General features: G+C 42.9%; 1 long non-coding RNA gene across 7 annotated transcripts in view; it reads right to left on the bottom strand.

Moving 5' to 3' along the window:
* Positions 1-13,453, bottom strand: part of LOC142467344 (uncharacterized) — a 49,708-nt gene that overhangs the window by 34,867 nt on the left and 1,388 nt on the right. For 5 of the 7 annotated variants that reach the window (XR_012788371.1, XR_012788370.1, XR_012788374.1 and 2 more), the window contains exons 2-6: positions 12,165-12,296; positions 7,403-7,495; positions 5,803-5,925; positions 1,310-2,062; positions 424-601 (exon numbers count right to left, since the gene is read on the bottom strand). This is a non-coding gene — a long non-coding RNA (uncharacterized LOC142467344). The remainder of the gene's footprint in view (positions 1-423; positions 602-1,309; positions 2,063-5,802; positions 5,926-7,402; positions 7,496-12,164; positions 12,297-13,453) is intronic. The other 2 variants (XR_012788375.1, XR_012788372.1) reach the window with 2 other exon arrangements.

The following is a 13,453-nucleotide window of genomic DNA, read 5'->3' as shown; positions in this document are numbered from 1 at the left end:
GATAACACAGAATATAATAATAATAATATTATTATTATTATTATTATTGATAACACAGAATATAATAATAATAATAATAATAATAATATTATTATTATTATTGATAACACAGAATATGGTGTGTTAACCCAAACCTGGCCCGTAGAAATGTTCAATGTCATCGACTCCACCCCTGAGACTATCGTTCGACCAGGAGGATTTTCTATAGCAGTGTTTCCCAACTCCAGTCCTCAGGGAACCCCAACAGGTCAGGTGTTAAGGATATCCCTGCTCCAGCACAGGTGGGTCAATCAGCGGCTCAGTCATTTAGATCAACAAATAAAGCATAACTAGTTGGTGAATTGTCCGGACATAAACATAATCCTTTGGCTAATAACAGAATTTCATGTGGTGTGAGTATATGTTCAGATAAATTGTAAATACCGTGCTCTGCTGGACTACTACTGGTTCGTTGTTTTTCTTCCTTTGCACGCACTGGCTTCCTCTTGATCCTCTAAACTTCTTTTCCCCCTTATTGGGATATTGAGGCCTGGTATCTGCTGTCTCCCCCACCGTGGGTAATTGCCCCCCTTGTCCTGATTGTCTTGCTGTAAGGGTTTCTCTAAAAAAGAAGAAGAGATCGAGGAAGTAGCACTATAGACAGGCAAAGATACCATAGATGTTTCTATTAAACGGGTTTTAGATCTGGCCCCACTTATATGTTCATTATGCTCATAATCTCTTTTACTCTCTTGATGATGGCCCATAGAGAGTTCTTCAAGAGCAAACGTATAATTTATGTTATTATTTTAGGTCTAGTTCAGATGTATTATTTATTAGATAGTTACGTATTTTTATTAGTCATGTTTAGTTGTAATACAAATTGTTATATTCTTGCTCCGCTGACCTTCTCTATTCGTCTACCCACCTGCTCTTGCAGGCTGTTGCTATCATCTCTCTGTTGGGTTCTAAGTTTGCATGTGCTGTCCAGATAGACCTCATAAAAGAGGCACAATGAAAGATCTATCATTTCTCATGTTCTGCTCATTGTAATGATATTCTTTTTCAGAGTACTGTTCATTGGGGTTTGTGAATCCAAATTGGTTATGTATCATAACTTAAGTTATTTTAATTTTATGAATTTCTACTTGATATGTTTAGTCATTGTTTCTACTAGTTGTATCAAGTGATATTAATCTATTACTATGTATCTTTGTTTATTAATTTGTGATGTAAAAATCCATGTAGTGCATTATTCTGGGACTCTTCTGGCTATTACCCTATAGATGTTGGTATAGTATTTTTATTAATTAAGATTATTAGGAACTACCATGATGCTGATTTGCACTTGATTAGCTCCAGCTGGTCTTTTAGGATTTAAATGGGGGCGTATCCAGGACAGACTCAACCACTGAAGAAGTTGCATAGACGCAACAAAACGCGTAAGGTGTTATCCGGCTCCAACCCACGCTGCAGTGCTACCTCACTTCGGACCAGATCCCCACTAAAGACGGAATACATCCAGAGGACGAAAACGTAAGTGGATGAGAGAGGGGGGGGAGACGACGTCTCCCAGGTGGTGGTATCTTTTGCCGAAGGAACAGGTCTCGAGCGCGACGTCTCCACTTCAGGTTCCAGGAAAAGCTACACACCGTGGAGCAAGCAAAAGGGAGATCATGAGGGGCAAAAGTAGCCGAGTCGGAGTTTGAGTATTACACCCATGAATGCATTTTATCCTTTGTTTGTTTGCGAGTTGAACAATTGTAATTTACCTTTTTATTAAAATAGTGCAAGCAATATTTCACTAGTACAGTGCGTCTTCTCTTATTTTTTCTCATATGTATATATATTCAATTGAAAAGCACTTAGTGAAAGTGTAGTTAAGGTTTGTAAGCAAACCCTTCAATAGTCTGAAGATTTCAAAGTTAAGGTGACACGTAACCTCAACTTCCGCCCCACGCTTTGCTGATGTTATCACACATGACGTCCTCCCCTGAAGAAGCGTGCCGTTGCACGTGAAACGTACGTCGGGGTAAAGTGACGTCACGCCGGTGACGATCACCGGAAGAGACAGCGAGTAAACCTGCCGGGAACACACGGAGACACGGTTATATTAATACCCTAAACAGAGGTGTTTCTTCCTAAACACAGCTACTTGCCTCCGATCATATACATGGACAATACAGGGCAATGTCACCTTAGTATATGTCAGGCAATTAATTTGTGTGCCAATAGAATTATATATCTACATGGTGGTTGCGTCTGTATGTATATGCGATAATGTGGAGAGTGTATTTCCAATTTTGGATTAACTTTCGGCTGACTCCACATATTGGCTTTTAAGTATATACATTGACAACATCACCATATAACATCTTAGGTATTTATACTTTATGCCAAAATAAACTATATTTCTATATGGTGTTTTGGTTTGTGTGTATATACAAGAATTGAGAGATACTTACCGTTCTGTTTATTTGAATATACAACCACTTTAACTGAATTTAGGCTGTCTCCTTAAATGTGTTTAACATTGATAATTACCTACCTGCTCCATATACCGATTATTTTGGTTATCTACTTTGTGTTCCCTTTAATATGGATAATTCATCCGGGTAGAAAGAGTTGAATATCTACCGGTTTATATTCTCTACCGTCTCTTCACTGGGGATTTTAGCCTTTGTCTGCACTCTATATATTTGTTCACGTTCTTCGTCGCTATTAAGATTATTAATAAAACGTTATTATTTTATTTTAATGACATATGATTGCACCGTTAAGTCTGATCATTACTCCCTCTATACAAATAGGTAGCTATATCGCCCAATACCATGGGACTGTATGTATATAGCCTATATATATGGATTTAACATTTTCCTGTTATATAGACTTTTGCCGGAACTATTCTAGGGCTTTAGTGACCCCTGGCGGTCATTATATAAAGTGTTCACATATGATGTCACTAATGACATGTTCCCATCACATCAGAGAATGTGACAGCCCCAAATATCAGGCTTTTCTATACCCTTTTCCCCCACCTCCCCAAACATCACATCTCTTTGATCCCTCTCTCCTCATGCTCACAAGACGTATCAGGCTTCTGTAATCCCTTCATCCCTCTTGCCCCCCAAGCCTATGGCTTCACTGATCCCTTTTTCCTCTCACCGCACAAGCATTGGGTTTCTCAGGTGCCTTTCTCCACCTGCCAACCAGAAGCATGAGACTTGCCTTATCCCTTTATCTTCCTTACATCAGGCTTCTCAGGTCTTCTCAGGTCTCCGTGTGTGTATGTATATCTAATATCTTCTCACTCCGCGTGTGTGTATGTATATCTAATATCTTCTCACTCCGCGTGTGTGTATGTATATCTAATATCTTCTCACTCCGCGTGTGTGTATGTATATCTAATATCTTCTCACTCCGCGTGTGTGTATGTATATCTAATATCTTCTCACTCCGCGTGTGTGTATGTATATCTAATATCTTCTCACTCCGCGTGTGTGTATGTATATCTAATATCTTCTCACTCCGCGTGTGTGTATGTATATCTAATATCTTCTCACTCCGCGTGTGTGTATGTATATCTAATATCTTCTCACTCCGCGTGTGTGTATGTATATCTAATATCTTCTCACTCCGCGTGTGTGTATGTATATCTAATATCTTCTCACTCCGCGTGTGTGTATGTATATCTAATATCTTCTCACTCCGCGTGTGTGTATGTATATCTAATATCTTCTCACTCCGCGTGTGTGTATGTATATCTAATATCTTCTCACTCCGCGTGTGTGTGTGTGTGTGTGTATATATATATATACACAGATATACGTGTGTGTGTGTGTGTGTGTGTGTGTGTGTATATATATATATATATATATATCCTCACTCTATATGTCCCTGCTCCACATTGTCAATCCTCATACATCTCCTTTACCTCTCTGGATGTATGTGTCCAGCATTACCTTTCTGGACATAGTGACCTGACAGGCTTGGGGTGGGGGGGGTATTTCCCGGTAAGGGAGAGAGCAGGGTTGTTAGGGGACTGGGCAGCATCCTCCATTCTGATTGGTTGTTGCTGGGTAATGCAGCAAATCAGGTGTCAGAAGCCTGGGGGTTGGGCCAAGGAGAGGTGGAAACGGCAGGGAGCGAAGAGGAATGTGTGTGTGTGTGTGTGTGTCTCGAGTGCGTCACACCTTTCACCATTCTGTTCAGTATTTTTGGAGAAGCCACCTGACAACCCAACATATATCATATTGTTTTTAATTTGAGAAATCTGGTGGTGTTTTTCAGGGGTGGGGGGGGGGGGTAACTACTGTTGCCAAGGTTTATGAAAGGAGAATTATTACTATACTAGGAAACATTGCTTGTGTCTCTGCCACATCTCCTATCTGAACAAATCTGCATACACTGAGTACATTTGATGCTGACAATAACAGATACAATGATAAATCAGTCACATGACCACGTTGCAACTCCAATTTTCAATAGCTTTTTTTCTTTAAACAACTAGAATTAGGGATATGGGGCCAGTCAGAACTAAACCGCACTATTTTTAGCTCTGGAGAGCTAACACCCCCCATTTAGTTGCTGGCGTTACATCCCCACCATTCTGAGTTACCAAATGGGAGAAAAAACTCTGGCAAATAAACCAGTTAGTATCTCAGGAACTGGGGGGTCTCGGAGCTATGAATTGTGCGGGTCAGCTCCAGAGGAAACCGCTTGTAAATCTGCTTTAATACAAAGACCCAAGGCATCTTTCTCCCTTCATCGTTCGTGTGACCACACTGGTTTCTCAAACCTTTCATAGCATGTGTGTGTATATATATATATATATATATATATATATATATATATATATATATATATATATATATATATATATATACACAGTGGTTGACAAATCACCAAAAAATCTACTCGCCACCTAGTACCAAACGTGTGCTGATTGGGCCAATATTTACTCGCCCGGGGCGAGCAAATGTATAGGTTTGTCGAACACTGTATATATATATATATATATATAATCTATATATATATATTTCCAACTCGATGTAAACTCCTTAAGAGCCAGGAAAGGAGGGTTACACTTTCATAGCACTCTATATAACAATCTATACTTCTTACAACATAACCCAGGCTAATTGTCATATACAGTACAGAGCGGTCATGCCAGTTTCAACATAGTATTTACGAACCGTTACCATGGCACATGAAAAAGGGTGTTCTGCTTTTTTATAATTAGACAAATTACAATAGAAACAAAATATATATATATATATATTTCTTAGAGGGAAGCAGATTCCTGCGTGACACTGTGTGTCTCTATATTGGCTGAAGGGAAAAAACTGATCACCAGCAGCTAACCTCCTAAACTGATCCAAATGGGCAGGCACTACGGTGAAAAACCTTAGCGCAGAAACAGCAAAAAGAGGAAGTTATCTGTTACCGTGGCACGTTTCAGCTACATTTGCCAAACGTTTAACATATCGGTCAAGTGTGCGTGTGAAGTTTTATTTCAGTTATTACTCCGTTCTCATTCTGTTCCAGGGCAGGAATAAATTCTTGTGATTTTGTACAAATTTCTTGCTAAAAAGGGACAAGTGCGACGGACAGAGGCCCAAGGAGCAGTATAATAAAGGTTAAGCCCGGTCCCTGGCCCCTGTCCATATGACCACCAGCCCCCTGAGCTACCCTGTTTTAATATACTATTTAGCTCCTTCATACCCTGTAACACTGACCCTTTTATTTCTGTTGTGTAAACGTAATAAAACATAAAACTGTGTGTTTGGTGCAACAATAAAGTAGATAAATGAAAAAGGATACCTGGCGCTGACAATTACACTATGTCCATATCAAACAAAATCAGTCTCTTGAAAATTCCCCAGAGTCCAAATCTTAAAGTTGATGTCTGTAGATTTTCTTTACTGCTGCAGCATCCCAATCTACCTGGAAATGATAAAGAGGCACACCATTGCGCAGTACTGCTGATTTCTAATGGCTTCCCCTTACATAAACAGTTCCCAATGTAGACTGTGTCTACTTACAGGAGTGCCTCTTTCTGGATACAGTGGAGACAATCTGTGCTTTAATCCCTTTAACGTCCACTTGTGCCACGAATTCCCCGGGGGAGAGAGACGCAGGCGCATCAGACCGGCTGAGGTTAAGCACTGAGAGGTCGGACCTCAACCGGAGCAGACAAGGGAGTAACACCACAAGCTGCGGACGGCATTCTCGTGACGTTTTAAACCGCATGTATTCATGTGAGTATATGTAAGTGATTTTAAGGCTTGTTTTAGCCGTGCATTTTAGGCTTGCATTTAAAAGACTGATTGTGTTTCATATGGACATAGTGTAATTGTCAGCGCCAGGTATCCTTTTTCATTTATCATATCACTGTATGCAGGTTGGAGATAATTTGCATTGTGGGAAGCCTGTGGCAGCTTTAGCCTTTTGGTATCACAACTGTTTTTTATTGCACAATATTTTGTTGCACGTGGAAGTCACACATTATAGGTTAAGCGCTATAGTTAGAGTTAATTTTATTATTCCAACAATAAAGTAGAGATGGATTCTCAGGACATGTGGGGCTGAGAAACCCTGTGTTCAGCCGCATGTCCAGAGAACATGGCTGCTGCTGGGGCTGGAGGGGGAGGAGAGGGGCAGCAGCCAAAGAAAATGGTGTCCTGTGCAGGTGTTATGGCCACTTTGGACCATATAGAATGACCCCTGTGAGAGTCTGCAGCACGTCCTCAGATACCACCTGCCTAAGAGTCCACCCTAAAATATTTCGTCAAACAAGAGGAGGTTCTCACCTACTCTTCACACATTTGAAAGTCCCCTAAAAATTAACATATTTAAGGAAACGTATCTTATACCTTCCTGCTACCCCAACCCTTCCTTTTCCTACATCAATAATATCTGTTATAAGATAAGGGAATTGCAACTTCTAGACTCGTAAAAAGCAACCACAGAACCACGCACATTATGACATCTCTCCAACTATACCCACTTACGCCTTACTTTTAAATTGTCAGTTCTATGGTGCAGGGATATCTGCCACTTAGGTCCCAGCAAATGGGAACATTGTAATATGTCTCACGTGTTCTATTGCCTTTCACACCCACTGTTGTACTATGAAAGACTCTGAACCTTCTCACCGTGAGATCATTGGAAGAACCAGTGGGCCAGCAAATGCTGGGGGTGTAAGATACTTTCCACTGTATGCAGTGATATAAATGGCAGAAGAGTACAGTGTCACGGTAGCTTGTGACAGGTTGTAATTTACACCAAAACTATATATAAATATATATATACCTGGGTTTGAACTGGGACGAGACTTAGATATGATAAAATGTAATTTATTCCTTGATAAAGGTGAACACAACAGATATGTACAAATAACAGGCAAAATATAGACACTTACGTAAAATGGAAATGATGAAGCAGTCACAGCTGGACTGGCAGTTCATACAGCACTCTTCATAGTCATCAAGACACCCAAAAGCATGGAAGACCTCTGGCAGGAAGACAGTGCATAGCGTTTCTCTCAGCAAACAAGATGGTATAGAACAGACTGAACACTTGAAGAACTTGCAAAACATGAACAACAAAGGAATATAGGGAACAGCAGTTTATATATCTTTTGTCCCTCTATTCTTAACCTTAAGCACAGGGGATTGGTTTTCAATTACCTCCAGCCACTCACTAACGTGGGAAAGCATTCTGACCCATGCCCCCCTGCTAGTTGGCACATGCGCAGTAGAACTCTGGGGTCTCATTTCTGAAGCCCCACATTTGCATCAGGAATGCCAGCCAGTCTACCCATTTGGCTTTCTGGCAGGAAAACCTTTGTTGGAAGGTGTTAAATGGAACACTTATAAACTGCTCTGGTTTGAGCTTCCTCCGCCCTTAGGTAAACAGAGAGGGTGACAAGACCCTTTGAACAGCACTCAAATCCTAGACATTAGGGCGCCTCTTGGGGCCATCTGCTATCTTGGTGGACAAAGGAATTTCCCCTAAGTCTTTGTCCCTACCTTGGGACACAGTATCAAACATAAAATATAAACATATTGAAATTTCTGGTTCCATTGGGTCTAGCAGAACCAAACTTCCCAGTTCTAATGGCCGGAACTGGAGCACCATATGATCCAAAAAGCGACTTGCTACGACCTATGGAGCCGGAGTTACACAAATGCACATTAAATAATTTTTCATTTTAATACAAAAATCTCCGTTAACAGAAATCTCAGCTTTTCACTAAATCCCCATTGAAAACAACAGGCTCCGCCACCATGGGTTTCAATGGAGCAACTCCGCCGTTGTATTCAATGGGGTTTCCTACCATAAAAAACAGGAAAAAAGTGATGCATCCAAATTGGTCAAAGTTCCTCAATAACATATGTGAATGATACTGGATAGCAATGGAAAGTCCATGAATAATATGGCAATTATCAGGTGCGGGCTAGGAGTCTAGTGGGGTCCACATGACCACCACAGTTGAAACACCATTACAGCCCCCCCTAGTAACCAATATAAAATGAACAGAGGCACTGGTAAACATATGCATATATGTAGGGGCGCTCTGGCCCTATTACCTTAGTGCTTGCAGGACTTCCAGATATCCAGGGCGTGCAGTTCATCCAGGTAGATAGCCAGCAGGAAGATAGGTGAAGATGTGTTGCACTGCCTCAATTTCCAACACCCAATGAGACCGGAAAAAATACAAAGTGAGCACTCAGCTAAACAACAGGTCAGGTTTATTGCAGGGTGGTGCAGCAAGGGGACAGCAAAGCCACACGAACACACCTACGCGTTTCGTGCATGGGGCACTTTATCAAGGTGATAAAGTGCCCCGTGCACGAAACGCGTAGGTGCGTTCGTGTGGCTTTGCTGTCCCCTTGCTGCACCACCCTGCAATAAACCTGACCTGTTGTTTAGCTGAGTGCTCACTTTGTATTTTTTCCGGTCTCATTGGGAGTTGGAAATTGAGGCAGTGCAACACATCTTCACCTATCTTCCTGCTGGTTTCCTACCATAGACTTTCAATAGGGAACCGCCGCCATTGAAGTCTATGAGAAAATCCACAAATCTTTACAGTCGTCCATACTCCGTCTGGGTGGTCTGAGGGGGCTGGAAATGGGCATGCATTAAAGCCGGAACCTTGGCTACATGTCACCCAAATCCCATCCCTCTGGGCATTCCAGAACCGGAGATATGGACTTACACATTTCAACATTTTACACTTAGTCATTTTTTTCACCATGCGGCTTTTCCCCCATTAGAATCAATGGGAAAAAGTCCCGAACTTTCAAGGGGGTCCATACTCCGTCGGGTTCGTCCAAGAGGGTCAAGGATGGTTCTGCAGTGATGCCGGAGCAGTGACTACAGATACCCCAAACCTTGATCCTCTGGTCCCTCCGGAACCGGAGATATGGATTCCTAAAATTCAGCATTTCACACTTAGTCATTTTTCTGAGCCGTTTCTGCCGCCGCCGGCAAAGCCTATGGTGTGACCCGCTCTATATGGTTTGACCCTTATCGGGGGTCCAGAATTCGGGGACCCGGTTGCGGTCGAGTGGGGGGAAGCCTAGGAACTAGGGGCAAAAAGAATTTTATTTCTAGGGCCCCCAGGACAGTTTATTCCCACGCCAATTAACGTTGAACTTGACTCAAGTAATTTTAACTATTTTAAAGGACATTGTATCCACTTTGCGGTTAAGCGGTTTGGAAGGCAGCCAACTCATTCCTGAAAAGCTCTTTCGAGGGTTTCTCCATTGAAGTCAATGAGCCCATAGACTTTCAATGGGAAACCGCCGCTCTCCCTCTAGGACGCCATCTGCTGGTCTTCTCAGGAACCGGACTTCACAGCAAGATTCACCATTAAAAAGCATTGAGCCCTAATGGCGGCTTATGGGAACCTGCAAAATGGTGCCTGAAAAGGCGGGAAAACTTCACAAAGAGCTATAATCATTAAAGGACTATTAACCCTTGTACTCCCGGATGGATTCTAGTGTGTGTGTGATGCAGACACTGACTAACACAGACATTACAATGGAACAGGGGAACAGGGGAAAATACAGTTACAGGTCATAACAAGGGTTAAATCACATTTCTGGACCTCAGTCCAGTTAACCCCTTGTCTCCCTGGTGCGGTCAGGGGTGGCCAAATGGGGTGCAACCCCTTTAATACCGGGCCACCCCCTTTCTCCCTCTACATACAGTTAAATATATCTCTGGTCTAAAGAGCTTACAATCTGATTTTCAGATCTGTAGAGCAGTAAGATGAAAGGACTACACCAAAACATTGTACTGATTTGCACCATCTTCATGTATATAGAGCTATTTTTATCCCGACCCTACGTATATGTTCTATAGGGCAGGCTGGTGGAAAGACAGACAGACACGCACAAGTTAAATGATGGAGCTACCGACCAAACCAACCCGTAAAGTGCATTAGTGTCCAGAGCTGGGGAAGGGTCACTGGGATTGGAACCGTCGCTCGTTACTTTGTTTCCCGATGTCGGCTTCTAAATAACTGTGTGTTTTTTTTTTACTTTTCTTAATTATGATGCGGTGGACTGCGCCTATTTTTTGTGGTTTTCTCAATTGTCCAGTGTTGGAATGAGGAGCACAGTGCAATGGTGCTCAACTCCAGTCCTCAAGGGCCACCAACAGGTCACGTTTTCATGGTATCCCTGCTTCAGCACAGTTGTCTCAGTCAAAGACTGCACCACCTGTGCTAAAGCAGGGATATCCTGAAACCCTGACCTGTTGGGGGGTCACGAGGACTGGAGTTGAGCGCCCCTGGCATATAGTATGATCTACACCAGACCTAGATACAGTATATATATACACACACACACTTGTGGGACCTCCTTTAGGTTACCATTGATGAGGGCTATTTATTAAGGCAGTACTGTATGTAAAGAAGACTCTCTTTATTTGTTTTCAAGTTGATAAGGCCCGGCTTACCATGCTGATGGCGAATTGAAGCAACTTGAGGAATTTGTCCCACTTGTAAGACCAGCTCTTCCACAGCTAAGTCAAAATGCCTTTTTTATTACTCTCAGGCCCAAATACAGCCAGCTTCAAACATTTAACATCATGTTAAAAGTAACGGTGTATCTTCAAAGTACAGATACATATTGGCGAGCCAGGTTTTCGCCGGTAAAGAGCATAGTGTTAACTATAACGAATGTTCGTAATAATGACATGCAAATCATATGCAAATGAGGTATTACCATAGCATCGCAAATCCACTAAAGTCTGTTAAGGTTCATGCAGCGACCTAACGATACATTTACGTTATGCTTAGAGCCTTAAAAAATGATTATCTGATTACAGCAAAAATACCAATGATATCAGCGTTAACTTAACCAATACGGGTGTCAGTGAAAGCAGAGGACTAATGGCGTTCAATGGGGAGGGTCAAGCTCATTGGGAATGAGCAGATGTCTCAAAATGAGAAGATCTGGCAAGGGTCCGTGTTTGAGCCTCTGGAAAGGGGGGGGGGGGGAAAGCTCCACCTATCGTCTGTAAAATGACACTTAGAATTAAGATACAATGCAGATTTTTCATTTCCAGCCCTTACTGATATTCTATGGCTCTCACAGACTGAGACTTAGGGGCCTATGCTATGAGGGTTCAGAAGCCACTTATCGGCCAAAATGTCTACTGCTATTCAGTAAGTCTCGATAAGTGGACGATAAAGGCATGAATCGCCAACATTTTGAGCCTTCAAAAAAAAAAAAACCGCTGGGTGAGCAGTGATTAGCCACTTATCGGCAGGTTCTGAAACTCGTGCAATTCTAGTAGCCGTGATTAGGTAATCGAGGCTAATAAATCGCGGCTCTAGAATGGCGAGTTTCTCCCAAAATCCTCACGCCAGGAAAAGTTGGCGTGAGGCTGGTGAGAAGCTGCTGAAGCGGCGAGAAGGAACTTAGAAAAAAAAATGCTTTTTTCCTGCATCGGATTGATGCCGGGAGTCTCCGGAGCTGATATCCATTAATATCAGCACGGGAGACCCCCGGAGTGAATCCCATGCAATAAAAATGCTTTTATAGGCAACTTAATTACCTTAGCGGCTAACCACTAAGGCAATGAAGGGGTTAACCACTCCCGCTACCCACTATGGGACAAATACCCCTTCACCCCCATGGCTACCCACAATAAACACTAATACCCACCTCTTTTACGCCCACATGATTGATACCAGAGGCCGTGGCTGTCCGGGGGACCTTGGGATGCCCCGCGGGTGTCTGGGGGTCCTCAGATGGTCCCTGCGGGAGTCTGTGGGCCCTCGAGTGGTCCCCGCTGGCCTGCGGTACAAATCCTGGGGTCAATTTTGTTTCCCAATACACTGAAATAAATACACCCAACCCCCCCAACACATACAGTAATGGGCAAAATAACTATTATCCAGATAAGGATAATAGGTCATTTGCCCATTATAAAATAAAATGTTAGCCAGCCAGCATAAATAAAGTAAATAAACCTTTCTACTTACCCCTGCAATCATGAAGGGCAACTTCGTCAGCATACACCAGGTCCATGTTCTCCGATGCCAGCAAGAATACATGAAAAAATACACTCTAATGGCCCCTAACCCCTTAATCACCTTAGCGGTTAATAACCACTATAGTAATTTATAGTAATCTGGATAATAGTTATTTTGTCCATTACTGTACTGTATGTGTTGGGAGAGGGGGGGTGTATTTATTTCAGTGTATTAGGGAAAAAAAGTGCCCACAGGATTTGTACCGCAGGCCAGATGGGACCACTAGAGGGCCCACAGACACCCATGGGGTCCACCTGAGGACCTCCGAACACCCGTGGGGTCCACCTGAGGACCCTCGGACACGCGCGGGGACCACCTGAGGCCTCTGGTATCAATCATGTGGGGGTAGAGGTGGGTATTAGTGTTTTTGTGTTTTTAATGTTTATTGTGGGTAGCAGCTGTTTTAATATAAATTTTAATACAAGTGAAGATGAGCTGGGGGTCTCCGGAGCAGAACCGCGTTGATTTGAGGTCCGGTGACCCCCTGTTTCCTGAGATACAGGCCCCGTTATGGGGTGCCGGTATCTCCTATGCATTTAAATGTCCCGCGTCACCTGACCGTGGGTATAAAATGCATAGGAGATACCGGCACCCCATAACGGGGCCTGTATCTCGGGAAGCAGGGGGTCCCCGGACCTCAAATCAACACGGTTCTGCTCCGGAGACCCCCTGCTCATCTACACTAGTAATAAAATGTATATTAAAAAACATTAATTTTGGGCGAGAAACGCGCAGGGAGAGGCGGCTGCTCAGAGAGAGCCGCCTCTCCCCGCGCAGCTCTCTCTGCAGCAGAAAGGAATCGCCGGGTTAGGCCTTTTCAGAGAGGCGATCACCACGTCGCCGGCTACTCACCCGTTTTGGGAATTTTGTTATCCCAGGTAATCGAGGTTTTCTGAATACCATGATAGCAACGCTCCA

This window comes from Ascaphus truei, chromosome 16 (genome assembly GCF_040206685.1).
Source record: "Ascaphus truei isolate aAscTru1 chromosome 16, aAscTru1.hap1, whole genome shotgun sequence".
Lineage (NCBI taxonomy): Eukaryota > Metazoa > Chordata > Amphibia > Anura > Ascaphidae > Ascaphus > Ascaphus truei.
This window is presented reverse-complemented; position numbering and strand designations above follow the sequence as displayed.